The sequence below is a fragment of the Ovis aries genome, chromosome 18 (assembly GCF_016772045.2).
Source record: "Ovis aries strain OAR_USU_Benz2616 breed Rambouillet chromosome 18, ARS-UI_Ramb_v3.0, whole genome shotgun sequence".
Classification (NCBI taxonomy): domain Eukaryota; kingdom Metazoa; phylum Chordata; class Mammalia; order Artiodactyla; family Bovidae; genus Ovis; species Ovis aries.
This window is the reverse complement of record NC_056071.1, coordinates 21,554,788-21,568,363: the sequence shown is the minus strand read 5'-3', so window position 1 is coordinate 21,568,363 and position 13,576 is coordinate 21,554,788. Positions and strand designations below refer to the sequence as shown.

Here is a 13,576-nt window from a genome sequence, read left to right as displayed (position 1 = left end):
CTTTTTTTAAATATTGTATTTATTTATTTGGCTGTGCTTGGTCTTTGTTGCTGCGTGGGCTTTTCCCTAGGCTGTGGCCAGGGGCTACTCTCTGGTTGTGGTGTGCCGGCTTCTCTTGCTAGGGCACTCCGGACTCAGTAGTTGCAGCACGTGGGCTCAGCTGCTCCGAGGCATGTGGGGTCTCCCTGGACCAGGGAGTGAACCCATGTCTCCTGCATTGCAGGCAGATCATTTGCCATCTGAGCCACCAAGGAAGCCCTTGACCAGTCAATCTTAAGAATTTGATGAATTCTTGGAATGTCTTCGTCAACAGTAGTGTGGTAATCTGCCTAGTAGATTCCTCTGATCCCTTAGAGGTTATCCACTTTTTTCCTGGTCACTGCCCCTTTTGTCTATAACAACCTTGCCCTTTCTGCAGCTCTCTGGAGCTCCTTTCTGGTTTTTAGATGGAATGCCACTTGATTCATTCATCATTGAATAAAGCCAGTTTGATTTTTAAATTTACTCACTTGAATTTTGTTTCTTAACAACATCATCATGTTCTGTAAAGCCACTGAAAACACTGAATTAGCAAATACAGGACCATTGCTCTTACCAGAAATAGGTTAGGTTCCTTGGGGCCTCTAACCACATTTTCATCAATTCATCAATTACATATGGCCTTCTAGGTGGCGCTAATGGTAAAGAACCTATCTGCCAATGCAGGAGACGTAAGAGACGCAGGTTCAATTCCTGGGTCAGAAAGATTCCCTGGAGGAGGGCATGGAAACCCATCCAGTATTCTTGCCTGGAGAATCCCATGGACAAGGAAGCCTGGTGGGTTATGGTCCACAGGGTCACAAAGAGTCAGACATGACTGAAGGGACTTAGCATGTATGTATGCATCAACATATAACCTTGTTTTGTGTGTGTTTCTATTTAAAGTCACCTTATTTAATATATATTTCTCACAAATAATTGAATGCATGGTCTTTCAATTATTTAAAAGCAAGACTTTGTAGGCCATTTGTGTTGTGTAGGTTCATTTGCCAACATCCATGTAAAACAAGTTAATTTCATCAGCATTGTAAACTTACTCTTCCATATAACCCTTTTCCTGTATAACATTTAGCAGGTTTTTTTAAAAAAAATCTACCACAGCCTCCTGATCTGCAGAGTCAGCCTTGCCTGAAAATTTAATATTTTTCATGCTCTTACTGTCTTTTGAAATATTTGAGCCAGCCAGCACTTGCTGAAAAGATTTAATATTTTCCTGAGTCAATGTGACTATAAATTTCTTTATCTTTCAAACCTCACAACAGTGCTGTCAACTGAGCTATCTTATTGCTCGTCATCTCAGGAATCTATAAATTTAGTCCATCTTTTCTGTAACTTCATCACACACTATAAATGTTACTTTAGCACTTTTTGGAGCATCCTCATATACGGGTCAGCCAAGTTTCTCTTCCTTGTTCCAGGTGTAAGGTATTGTTGATTCATTAGCATGGAACTCACAACCAAGAACACTGTGATTCATGCCTGAAGGAAACTTACCTAACACACACATTTTCTCCATAAGACACATTCCAGCCTTCTGGATCCTAGAAACACTACACAGCACTTCAAAACTACGTTTGGGAGCCGTTTAAAAAGCGAAATCAGGAGACTATCTCAAAATGGCAGAGCAAAAGGACAAGCACTCATCTCCTCCAGCGAGAGCTCCAAGATCGCAACTAGCTACTGAACAACCGTTGACAGGAGGACGCCGGAACCCACCAAAAACAGATAGTCCACATCCAAAGACAGAGAAGAAGCCCCAGTGAGTTGGTAGGAGGGGTGCAATCATGATAAAATCAAATCCCATACCTGCCACGTGGGTGACCCACAAAACCAGAGAAGAATAAGCCAAAGAAGTCCTCCCACTGTTGTGAAGGTTCTGAGCCCGATATGAGTCTTCCCAGCCTAGGGATCTGGTGAAGGGAAATCAACAACAAAAAGCACAAAAATACAGCAAGCAAAAAAGTGGCATTAAATGAAACACACAAAGGATATTCGTTTGCAGTATGAGAGCTGAAGCTGGAGGCAGAGCATGGCCTTGTTCAACCTCAGCTGGAATACACTCGTCAAATGACTCAAATTTTTTGCAGCTCTGCTCTTGCTGCTGCTGCTGCTGCTAAGTCGCTTCAGTCGTGTCGGACTCTGTGCGACCCCATAGACGGCAGCCCACCAGGCTCCACCATCCCTGGGATTCTCCAGGCAAGAACACTGGAGTGGGTTGCCATTTCATTCTCCAATGCATGAAAGTGAAAAGCAAAAGTGAAGTCGCTCAGTCGTGTCTCATATCTGCAAATGACCCTAGAAGGGCGATAAGCATTGATGTCGGAGTTACAAATAATTTTCAAGAGTAGGTAAATTTTCAAATATGGAATCCATGGACAACGAGAATGGATTGTACCTAGTAAAAACAGTAAGATCAGACTTCCCTGGTAGCTCAGTGAATAAGAATCCACCTACCAATGCAGGGGATAGGGGTTTGATCCCTGGTCCAGGAAGATTCCACGTGCCATGGAGCAGCTAAGCCTATGTTTCATAACTGCTGAGCCCGTACTCTTGAGCCTGGGAACCATAACAAGAGAAGCTACCACAATGAGAAGCCCACACACCGCAACACAGAGTGCAGCTAGAGAAAACCCAAGCACAGCAAGACCCAGCTCAGCCAGAAATAAATACATACTTTAAAAAAAAAATGGATAAGATATATCAGTATGTATTTGCATACCAGGATGCCCCTGGGATGTTTTTAAGTGAAAGAGTTACAGAAAAATATGTATAAAGGTTAAAAAAAAAAAAAAGTGACTGCTTATACGGGCCATGCAGGTAACATAAACAGTGGCGTGAACCAAAGGAGGACATCTGGGAAGAGCAGGGACTAGGAAGACGAGCGCTCACCCCACCTGCAGGGGGCAGCCCACTGCTCAGGACAGTCAATTGTTTTCAGGCAGAAGTAGGCAGCCAGTGAGGACTTCTCTTCCAGGTTTTTAAGATTTTCATGAACTATCCCAATTTAAAATGTTGATGACTATTTCCAGTTTTCTTTTTTTTAATATTTATATTATTTATTTATCTGGCTGCACTGGGTTTTATTTGCAGCTTGTGGGATCTAGTTCCCTGACCAGGTATCAAATCCAGACCCCCTGCACTGAAAGTGTAGAGTCTTAGCCAATGGACCACCAGGGAAGTCCTCTATTTCAAATTTAAAAAAAAATTCTCTGTGAGTCAAACAAAACCCATTATAGGTTATATTTGGCCTACAAGACTGTGTTCCCCAGTGTGTGGCACTATGTATGAGAAAAGTACACATATAAATAGGAGAAAAAAGGTCTCACATTCACTAGACCATTCACAATGGTTACCTTGGAGTAGAGAAAAAAAATAGCATTGTTGAAGGCATGGAGTAGGTAGGTATTCAGTTTTTCTATATTGTTTGAGACCTTGGCCATGGAAGTATAGTAATGTATTATCTACTGTAAAAGGAAGAAAAGAGTCCTGTGAACTAAAGGCCAAGGAGTATTAATCCACGGTCACTGAGATTGGACAATATCAGTGTTCTCTGCCTTGGACTGCAAAGATTTTATTTCTAACTTGGTTTTTTTGGGGCCATGCTGTGTGGCATGCAGGATCTTAGTTCCCAAACCAGGGATCAAACCTGCACCCCCTGCACTGTCTTACTAGTCACTGGATCACCAGGGAGTTCCCTCTGACTTGCTTTTTCAGCTATCATTGTTTTACTTATTAGGGAATGTTTGTTTTCAAGGAATGGAAACCCACTCCAAATAGTTCTATAACGGGACTTCCCTAGTGGTCCAGTGGTTAATACTCTGTGCTTCTAATGCAGGGAGGTAGCAGCAGGGCAAGTGTAGGGCTTATAATGGCACAGAATCTGAGTCTGGTGCAGATAAGAACACCATGTTTCTCTCACTCTGGAATGCACACATATTACCTTTTAGTATCACTGAGATCAGGATACATTTTAGAGTTGACAACATATCAGAGTGTAACTGGCAGTTTTATTCCCTTTCTCAATAGTACATAAGTGGCAGGTTAGATTAAATATGTTAATTTCTTTAGGTTGATGTATATCAATACATCCCTTGGTACCTTGGGCTCAGAAATGTTCTCACAGAAGAGGCACTCCTATCGCCTATGGGAAATACCTGTAACAGGAAAAGGGATTAGCGAATTCATAAATCAGGGAGGTCAAATCTTCATTGTCGATAATAAACTTTCCTTATGGTTAATATGGGGCTTCCCCAATGGATCAGCTGGTAAAGAACCCGCCTGTCAATGCAGGAGCCACAGGAGATGCGGGTTCAATCTCTGGGTGGAGAAGATTTCCTGGAGGAGGGCGTGGTAACCCACTCCAGCATTCTTGCCTAGAGAATCCCAGGGACAGAGAAGCCTGGTGAGCTACACAGTCCTTAGGGTCACAAAGAGTTGGACACAGCTGAAGCCAGTTAGCACGTATTCACACATGGTTAATATGACCATTCATTGCTTATAGGTATCAGTAACTGCAAATGTTTGTCAAGTGCAAGATGTGAAACAAAAGTTCTTTCATGTGTTCATGATGAGTAATAGCTTTAATGAAGGCAAAACTCCATGCTAAAGATTAATAAATACCTCATCAGCTTTGACGAAAGAATTGTAACAGCATGATTCAACTTTTTTTTAAAGCATGTATGAGAATGTTTAACCAGTATGTTTCAGGTGTGTGTTTATATTAATATCCCAAATTGTGATTTTCTAAAGTGTAGTCTTGATTTCTAAATCCTCACTACTCAAAGTGAAGTCCTTGAACCAGCAATATGGTACAACACTTGGGAGTCTGCCAGAAATGCAGAACCTCAGGCCCTACTGAATCCAAAAATATATTTAAAATACAAGCTCCAGGACTTCCCTGGTGGGCCAGTGGCTAAGACCCCACCCTTCCAATGCAGGGGGCCTGGGTTCGATCCCTGGTCAGGGAACTAGATACCACATGCCACAAATAAGACTTGATGCAGCCAAATAAATACATATTTTTTAAAAAATGAAAAATAAAATGTAAGCTTCCACATCAACTGCTGAGTGGATTAACAAAATGTGGTGTTTCTGTGGTATGTGTGTGTGTGTTAGTCGCTCAGTCTTATCCGACTCTTTGAGACCCCATGGATTATAGCCTGCCAGGCTCCTCTGCCCATGGAATTCTCCAGGCAAGAATACTGGAGTAGGTTGCTATTCCCTTCTCCAGGGGATCTTCCCAACCCAGGGCTCAAACCTGGGTTTCCCGCATTGCAGGTAGATTGTTTACCGTCTGAGCCACCAGGAAAGCCCTGGTACAACCATACCATGGGTTATTATTCAGCCATAGAAAGAAATGACATTTTGATATATGTTACAACATGGATAAGCCTTGAAAACGTTATGTTAAGTGAAAGAAGCCAGGCAAAAAAGGCCACATATTGTATGATTCCCTTCATATGAAATGTCCAGGATAGGCAAATCCATAAGACAGAAAGCAGATTAGAGTTTGCATGGGGAATGGAAGAAGGGAGGCATTGGAAGTCCCTGCTAATGAGTAAGGGTTTTTTGGGGGATGATGGAAATATTTTTGAATTAGGTAGTGGTGATGGTTGCCCAACATTGTGAATATACTAGACCCCACTGGGTTGTACACTTAAATTTTTGGAATGTTATATTACATAAATTTTTATCTCCCCAAAGTTTTAAAAGTGAAGCCACATCACCTGCAACCTTTTAAAAAAAATCATGTGTTGTTGCTTCCTTTTGTTCCCACAGGATAGGAAAATAAAATGCTGCTTAAATCATTGTATTAGAAAGAAATGCCGTCTGATATTTCTTGTTCCCCAAGTAGTACAGCTTAAAAATCTTTGGGATTTATTTCGTATCATCCATGTAAGTGAATGTAAAGTAAAAATTCCCCTATAAATAGAGTGCTGTCGTTAATGTCCTTGAAGGAAAAACAATCAAAATAATAAGAGGCGTTTAAAAGTAAAGTTTTAAAAAGCTGTCTCCCCAGATGATTCATATGTATGTTCAAGTTTGAGAGCTTTGCTCTAAATCCCGTCTCCTAGACTACAAGACCTCAGAATCTTTCCCCACCCTCACCCAGGAAATTCTTCCCTTTTTTCCATAATCCTCAGATACGGCACTATTTCTCTTGTTTTGCTAATCCCACATCCTCCTCTTCACCCTGGCCTGTCTGCAACGGCCTTGATTCAGACAGCTGCTCCACCAGGCAGCATCACCATCGCCCATGGATTAAGAGAGGATCCGCCTACGCAAGAGACGCACAGGAGAGGGTTTGAGCCCTGCATCAGGAAGATCCCCTGAAGGAGGGCATGGCAACCCACTTCAGTGCTCTTGCCTGAAAAGCCCCCATGGACAGAGGAGCCTGGCGAGCTGCAGTCCACGGGGTGCCAAGGAGCCGAGCATGACTGGGTGACTGAGCACACACACACTCATCCTGGCTCCAAGTCTGGGCTGCATCACTTCACCTGTGCCCCGAAGAGAACTGCCAGTGGCCAAGGTCAAGGTCAGCCTCTGCGGAACACAGTTCTCTCCTTTTCTTGGCCCACTGTAATGGAAGAAGAAATAAAGCAGACACCACACTATTCCTTAAATTCTCTTCCTCGCCGCTTCTCCTCCCCAGGCAACTCTGTGTCAAAAATCTCCTCCTTTGAATAAAAAAAGAAAAGACACCTGATGCCCACACACTTAAGAGAAAATGCAGTAAGGAAAGAAAGGAAGGAGCCTCCTACTCTCCCCTGAGATATTCCAACTCTAACCTCTGCCCAGCCAAAATTTCCTATCAAACACACATAAATACATACACACATACACACCCTGATAGGCAGTAAGATATCAACAATGGTTTTTTTCATGGGTGATAGGATTTCTCTCTTCTTTTTATTGAGCTACATTTCTAGTGTTTCAAATAGTTTTTCATATTACTTACATACTCATACAAATAAATAAAAGTCCTTTGTTAGAGGAAATAAGAAACTCCCCATGGTGATGGAATATGTGATTTCAACATGCATTTTTAAATAGAGAGTTTCTGTCTTGCAGAAGTTAGCCTCTGAGGGTCACAAAGCCCTTCTCAGAAGGTTCACAGTGCACAGAAAAGTCTTTTAATAAGGGCTGTCGGGTTACCAGAGACAGGAAATGAAGTTGGTTCCCAGATCTTGGCAGGGGGTGTGTGGGGAGGCCCTCTAGAAATCTTGGGCTTCCCTTCAAATGAGGACATGCTGAACTCCATCTTCAATAAAGAGGGGGTTCTTAAGAGAACTACCCCATTACTATATACCAGTTGGTGATAATCCCTACCTAATTCTTTTCATCACATAGACCTAGGCATTAGATGCTTTCTTTTGAATTTCTACCAAGGAGCTGAATTGGTTAATTATTCTGGAAGTGATTTGGCTTAAAAGGATTTAACTTGTTTGTTTGTTTGTTTGTTTTACTATTTTTTATTATTAAAAAGGATGAAAGTTGCTCATTTGGTTTCTAATTTTATTCCCTTTTATGTGAGTTATCTGAACCTTTTTTGCTTAAATGGCTCATTGTAAAACATGGCATTAAAAAATTAATGTATTCATTGAGGAATATTTAAGATACAGATGAGCAAATGTTTATGTGTATATACATGTGTGTTTGTGTGTCTACACATGCTTGGATATTTTTAAAAATAGAAATGGTGCATTAGTGGGGAATTTTAAAATTTCGAGTGCCTAGGGGCCTTCCCTGGTGGTCCAGTGGTTAAGACTCTTTATTCCTATGCAGGGAGTGAGGGTTCCACATGTGGTGTGGCCAAAGCAAAATTTCTTTAAAATAATGAATAAAAAAAGAGTCGGGGTCAGGTAGGAGGGAGGCTCACGAGGGAGGGGATGCACATATACTCATAACTGATTCCTGTTGTTATACAGCAGAACCAACAAAACATTGTAAAACAGTTATCCTCCAATTAAAATTTTAAAATAAGAATGAAAACCATCAGAGAAGACAAAAAAAAAAAAAAAATCGAGGGCCTGAACTTTACCATTCAAACTAGCTTAGTCAAGAAAGGACTATTTACTGACTCATGAAAGAAACCTTCAGGGTTATTTCTGGCCTCAGTAACCAGAGACTCAAATATTCTCAGGACTGCCTCCGGGCTTCTGCTCTTGGCTTTCCTCTCTCCCGGGTCACCTCCTTCTCTCAGAATGCAGTTGGGCTGGTGAGAGACACCACTGCCCTGCAAACTCACATCTTCTCATTTTCAGTTCCAAAGAGGGAAAGGTCTTTCCCTTTTGGTTTTAACTTAAAAAGTCCCAGGGAAGGTCCCTCATAGGCTTAGCTTGGGTTACTCGCATGTTCCCTGACAAATTGTCATGTGAAAAGTGACCCAGTGCTGTGATTGCCTCAGGGCTGGTCAAGTGCCACGTCTAATCCAAACCCAGAGACAGAGGTGGCCTAATAAGGTGGCAGTTCCCATCTGAACAACTAGGTGCTGTTTTCTACAGAAGGATTAGGACTCAGGTGGTAAAGAACCCACCCGCAATGCAGGAGACCCCGTTTCTATCCCCGGGTCGGGGAGATCCCCTGGAGAAGTGATAGGCTACCCACTCCAGTATCCTTAATCCCATGGACAGAGGAGCCTGGCGGGCTACATTCCATGGGGTCGCCAAGAGTCGGACACAACTGAGGGACTTTCATTCCCTTGTGGTCCAGTAGCTAAGACTCTGAGCTCCTAATTCAGGGGGTGCAGGTCTGATCCCTGATCTGGGAACTAGATCCCACATGTCATGACTAAAAGGGTCCCACGTGCTGTAACTAAGACCCAGTACAGCCAAATAAACAAATTTTTAAAAAAGAAAGAAAGAAAGAAAGATCAGGTGCCATTGCCCATGGAAGGATATCATGCTGGTAGACAAATGACAAATACTACATACAAATGGGATTATTTTTCAATAACTGTGTTACCACTCATAAAAAAAAATTCAATGATAGTAGCATTTAATGACAGAATGGTATTCTATTCTATTCTGGAATGTAAACATGATGACTGGAAGTGACCATGAGGACAAGAGCCACACACTAAATTTGGCAGAGCAGGAAGACAGAAGATGCCAGGATCCTTTTTTTTAAAATTTAAGTGTTTGGCCTCACCGTGCGGCACATGGGATCTCAGTTCCCCAACTAGGGATCAAACCCATGCCCCCTACATTGGAAGTGTGGAGTCCCAACCACTGGGCCGCCAGGGAAATCCATGCCTGGGTTCTTGATGTCATCCCAGACTTCCTGCACCAGCCCTGTACTTCTTGATACATAAGAAAAATAACCCCTGATTTGGCTAAGCCACAGTGGTCAGGTTCCTCTCACCCATGCCAAGTGCAGTTCCTCTTAAACAGACTTCCAGGCAGCCACTAAAAGTAGGCCAGGGAATTTATTATGAGTGACGGGGGAGGGAAATAAGAACCCAGAGAGGTTGAAAGGGAAGCTGAAACATGGAAAGTACAGCCTATTTATTCTTTGAACTATTAAAGGAAATTGACTCATAGAGCATCCACGAGGCAGTTACAATAGGTGGAAATGGCAGCCACAGGTGAATTGAGCAGAAAGAGGGTTAGAGGTAGCACTCAAGGCTTCTCTGATGCTATGAAGCATGAAGGGTTTCAGAAGTCCCTACGAGCTCCCCGTGAAGGCACTGAGGTAGCTAAAGCTAGGAAGCATCCCAAGGGGCCAAGACTCCTGGGTAGCAGCTGAAGAACGCAACAGAGAAAACAGAGCTTCAGGCTTGAATGGGTCAGGCGGGGGTGCGACCAGTACAGAGACCACCTCCACAATGTGGAGGTGAGCTGCACCTCATGGGAGTGAGCAGGAGCCAGGGGAGAAGGTCAGCTGGAGAACCAGGGTCCCTTCTTGTTGCACTGAAATAATATCTTTGGAAGAAGAAGTGGAAGGAAGAACTTTGGAGGAGATAGTTTCAGAGGGAGTTTGAATTTCAAATTGACTAAGATTTACCCCAAACTGGCTTTGTTTAAACCCAGAAGAGACTATTAGCTGGTAAGCTGAAGAAATGAGAAATCTAAGTTTAATTAGGTGGAAGAAAGCCTCTTGATGAAAGTGAAAGAGGAGAGTGAAAAAGTTGGCTTAAAGCTCAACATTCGGAAAACGAAGGTCATGGCATCTGGTCCCATCACTTCATGGGAAATAGATGGGGAAACAGTGTAAACAGTCAGACTTTATTTTGGGGGGCTCCAAAATCACTGCAGGTGGTGACTGCAGCCATGAAATTAAAAGACGCTCACTCCTTGGAAGGAAAGTTATGACCAACCTAGACAGCATATTCAAAAGCAGAGATATTACTTTGCCACAAAGGTCTGTCTTGTCAAGGCTATGGTTTTTCCAGTGGTCATGTATGGATGCGAGAGTTGTTCTGTGAAGAAAGCTGAGCACCGAAGAATTGATGTTTTTGAACTGTGGTGTTGGAGAAGACTCTTGAGAGTCCCTTGGACTGCAAGGAGATCCAACCAGTCCATCCTAAAGGAGATCAGTCCTGGATGTTCATTGGAAGGACTGATGCTGAGGCTGAAACTCCAATACTTTGGCCACCTCATGTGAAGAGTTGACTCGTTGGAAAAGACTCTGATGCTGGGAGGGATTGGGGGCAGGAGGAGAAGGGGACGACAGAGGATGAGATGGCTGGATGGCATCACTGACTCAATGGATATGAGTCTGAGTGAACTCTGGGAGTTGGTGATGGACAGGGAGGCCTGGCGTGCTGCGATTCATGGGGTCGAAGAGTCAGACACAAATGAGGGACTGGACTGAACTGAGTGAAAGTGTTAATTCCTCAGTCGCATCCAACGCTTTGCGATCCCATGGACTGTAGCCTGCCAGGCTCGTCTGTCTATGGAATTCTCAGGGCAAGAATACTGGAGTGGGTTGCCATTCGCTTCTCCAGGGGATCTTCCCGACCCAGGGATTGAACCTGGGTCTCCTACATTGTGGTGGATTCTTTACCATCTGAGCCATCACAGAGAGACTTAAAAAAAACATTGTACATCTCACTCATAATGTGAGCATTGTGACCACACCACACCCCTAATTTCCCCATACATATAGATCTCTACTATAAGTTTCCAAAAGGGGTGTCACAGGACTTTGAGATTAGTCATGACGAAAATGTCTTAATATCGGTTTTAGACTTGTGACAGCCACAGTGATTCCTCCCAGCCACCCCCACCCACCTTTGGCTGTGCTGGGTCTTAACTGCAGCATGTGAGATCTAGTTCCGTGACCAGGGATAGAGCCCCAGTTCCCTGGATTGGGAGCGTGGACTCTTAACCACTGGCCCACCAGGGAAGTTCCTCAATGATTCTTGCCTCCTGGCGTTCATGTGCTTGCGTAGTCCTCTCCCACACTGTACCAGGGGTAGTATATCGCTTCCAAGATCAGGTTAGCTCCTCTTCCTGCCTCTCTTAGATCACTCACTCTGGGGAAACCAGCTGCCATGTGATGAAGACAGGCCTGTCTGAGGAAACTGCTGGATGAGTGATCTCGGAAGCAGGTTCAGCCCCAGTCAAAACTTCAGATAACAGCAGCTCCAACCAACACCTAGACAGCTGCCTCATGAGAGACCCTCAGCCAGTGACACTCAGCTAAGGTCTTCTAGATTCCCGACTCACAGGAACTGTAAGATACTAAATGTTTGTTGTTTTGGGGACTTCCCTGGTGGCTCAGTGGTTAAGAATCTGCCTTCCAACGCAGGGGATATGTGTTCCATCCCTGGTTGGGGAACTAAGATCCCACATTACCAGGCAACTAAGCCTGAGCCACAGTCAAAACATGACACTGCCAAATAAGTAAATACCAATAAATGTTGTTTTAAACTACAGAGTTTGGGGGTATTTGTTATGCAGCCATAGATAACAAATATACTCCCTCTCCCTGCCGAAAATCTTTCTCCACAAGATGCTTTCACAGTTTCCCTCCCCTCCTCTCAGCCACGCTCAAGCACCCAGATCCCACCAGGCCAGAGTCCTCTCTCCAAGTGGCCACCTGCGGCACATGGTCTCGTTTCCTCTACTGACTGCTCCTGTGGACACCGAGTTTCTCTGTTCGCCCAATCCTGTCTTCACTTTCCCTCCACAACTAAAAGACTTCGGCACAGGGCTTCCTTGGTGGCTCAGTGGTAAAGAATCCGCCTGTCAATGCAGGAGACATGGGTTCGATCTCTGGTCTAGGAGGATCCCACATACCTTAGAGCAACTAAGCCTGTGTGCCACAACTGTTGGACCTGTGCTCTAGAGCCTGGGAGCTGCAACTACTGAAGTCTGAGCACCCTAAAGCCCCTGCTCTACAGTAAGAGAAGTCACTGCAATGAGAAGCCCACACACTGCAGTCAGAGAGTAGACCTTGCTCGCTGCAACTAGAGAAAGCCTGCATGGAGCAACAAAGATCCAGTGCAGCCAAAGATAACAAGTAAATAAATTATTTTTTAAAAAAGACTGGGGCAAAAGAGACAAGTCAGAGAGAGAGAGAAAGAAGCAGCAGGGGATAAGCATCAGCCAGGTTCTATGAGTCTTCCCTCATCTTCCCTTCACACTTCCTACTGATTGGAGAGCTAAGGAATCTCCCCTCATCAATGGCAGAATACCAGAAAGACCCCTGAGAGGTCGGGAGGTGCCTTTGATTCTCTAGGGTCTGAACTGTGCTCCAGCCCCATGAGTCCTAGAAAACTCTTGGTATCCTGGATGTTCCCCGCTGTTGCTGAAAAGTAAACCCAGACATTGGTTTATAGTGGACAGAAAGCTCTAAACTGCTATTGTGGTCACCTTGCAGATGACTACAATTATGTTGCAGATACTAACTGAATCCCTCTGGTTAAATGAAACAAAGAAGAAAAGACAGAATATTAACTTTGTATTTTAGTGTCTTACTTGGCTTATCTCCCCTGTCAGGCCCGGCCGTGAGCTTCATGAGAGCAAGGACCATGTGTGATTCCTGTGGGTAACCACAGTGTTCTTGAGCATAGAACACTCCCAGTGAATATTTGTTAGAAGATGCATCATGCTGGAGAATGGTTGAATTAGCATCAAAAGTGTCTTCTGCGGTTAGCTCTTTGGCTGGTAATTCTCAGCTTTTTACAGTCCATCGCAAAATGTACTTTTCCTTTTTTTCCTATCCATTGCTTTATCTATTTTTTTAATCATTACTATTTTAAAAACTGAAGTATAGTTGATTTACAATGTTGTGCCAATCTCTGCTTTATAGCAGTGTGTCAGTTATATACCTATATACATTTTTTATACCTATATATATTCCTAAATGGGCTTCCCTGCCATGCAGGAGACCGGGGCTTAATCCCTAGGTTTGGAAGATCCCCTGGAGAATAGAATGGCAACCCACTCCAGTGTCTTGTCTGGAGAATTCCAGAGGAGCCTGGTGGGCTATGGTCCATGGGTCACAAAGAGTGAGACATGACTGGGTGACTAAAACTTTCACTTTCACATATTCCTATATATGTATTTGTTATATCTAATATACCTAA

The 13,576-nt window shown here is 43.7% G+C and overlaps 1 protein-coding gene across 1 annotated transcript in view; it reads right to left on the bottom strand.

The window, feature by feature from the left end:
- LOC114109004 (staphylococcal nuclease domain-containing protein 1-like) overlaps window positions 1-13,576 on the bottom strand; it is a 29,713-nt gene that overhangs the window by 14,385 nt on the left and 1,752 nt on the right. The gene's annotated exons all lie outside the window — the stretch shown is intronic.